The sequence below is a fragment of the Gossypium hirsutum genome, chromosome A03 (assembly GCF_007990345.1).
Source record: "Gossypium hirsutum isolate 1008001.06 chromosome A03, Gossypium_hirsutum_v2.1, whole genome shotgun sequence".
NCBI classification, from domain to species: Eukaryota; Viridiplantae; Streptophyta; class Magnoliopsida; order Malvales; family Malvaceae; genus Gossypium; species Gossypium hirsutum.
In genome coordinates, this window is record NC_053426.1 from 11,618,271 (window position 1) to 11,620,325 (window position 2,055).

Genomic DNA, 2,055 nt, shown 5'->3' on the forward strand with positions numbered 1-2,055 from the left:
TAAACCTTAAAACTTAATCGGAATAAATTTTTTTGACCTCGGATTCATGGTTTCGCAACCACTATTCCTTTTAGACCCTATTTCGGGATGTTACATTTCTCCCCCATTTAGGGATTTTCGTCCCTGAAAATCTTACCTACAAATGGATTCGAAATTGATTTCCAGCAACACTTTCAAATTCTATGAATTTCTCTTCCTGAATTCAACTATCAGTACAAAGGTGACATGCAGTAACATTTAGCAATCTCATGGTCAAAACTTACTGTAGCTTTCTTCTGAAGTCATGGTGCAACCTTGGATTTCCAACCATAACAACTAAAATTTACTCTCTGAATGAATTGACAACCTTAAAATGAATAACTCAGATAATCCTCTAGTAGAAAAACTCATTCGTACTAAGAAGAATACACAAACTTCTTCGAGCAATCAACCATAGCTCATTTAACCTTTCGGTGATAATGCTAATTCTGTTGCACAATTCTTCGAAATACCCTCACATTTTCACACTAACATCAATACTAACTGTAATAGCTTCCGAGATACTAGAAAATCAACTTTAACTCTCTAAAAGTTCATGTATCGGATTCAAAGTCTAGTACATAACATTTCACACTCTTACTAGTATAACTAAATCAAGTTATCATCCATCTCTGTACTTCTCAAATAATCAAATAATTATCACTGTGCTAGGCATCATAACCGTTGCAAAATCTCTTGATTTCTCATTAACACATTTCTAGAAACCATAAACTCTTTATTCAAACCTAGCTGAATCATAATGGATACTTCAATTGTCAATATCTTCAACTGTTTATACTTTATTAGCATGAATTCAAGCCAAACTAAACTTCATACAATGAAATCTTTAACAATCAGACAACTTGGATTTACAAAAATATACCTCTGATGCAACCATCCTGATATGCGTATACAACTCTGTGCCATAACCTCTAGAATATGTACTATTTACTCGGGTCATTTATCTATTTATACATGAAAAATCAGCATTTACCTCTGAAGCCATGAATAATTCAAACATACATATAACTCAATCAACTGCTCAACTGAATCAGTCTTAACTAAAAGACAATAACTTTTCAAAAAATGTTCTTCTCTATGTTGTCATGATATCTCAAACATATATTCTGTCGTGATTTCTTCAAGGTGCTAATCACAAATCATTATTACTGCATAACTCGAAAGAACATAGCATTTGGTTTTTAACTCACTGATATATATATATCAAGATTATGCGAAAAATGAAAATCAATACACGTCTGAACTGAACTACACTGAGGCCACAATACTCATACTACTCAAAAATCATAATGCCATAATAAGACTGACTTCTCAATTACTTTAGTAAATAATGTCCTGGGTGAAAATAAAGCATCCTGATCATCTGAGAGATTTAAACACAAATTTCAATAACAACCAGTGCAAAAGCAAAATCTTTATAGCTATGATAACTATACCTCTGTACTTTCATTATCAGGCCCGAACTCGTAATCATTATAAACATACTCATAATAAGAAGAAACCATTTTAATCAATAGAGCATTTTCTGCTAATGTCTCATGGCTGATACTTTGAATAGTAATTTATTAATAAAATCGAGATAATAAAATCTCAGAATATAGAGCTACACAGAATTCCTGGTAACCACATCTCATGTAGAACAATTAAGGTTTCAATAGCATCTCAGAAAATTTCCAAAAGGAAAGGATAATACTCACAGCACTCAGAACAACTATGACAGAAGCCATAAAATTTTCCTTTACTTTCATTAAGCAATAGTTAACAATACAGATCACTAACATCATACAGATCTTATTGTCAACCTTCCATCTACACGCTTAAGTAGAAAACTAGAATAGATAGAGCAATATCAATCACAGCTCAAACAAACTATAATGCTTTCATTTGTCAGTAAATTTAACTAACATTCTCATACTGCAGGAATTGCATCTATGATCTTGCATATATTTATATATATCTATGAAAGTAAATGTACACATATAATAGTCGGAAAATTTTTTTCTATAATTTCTCAAC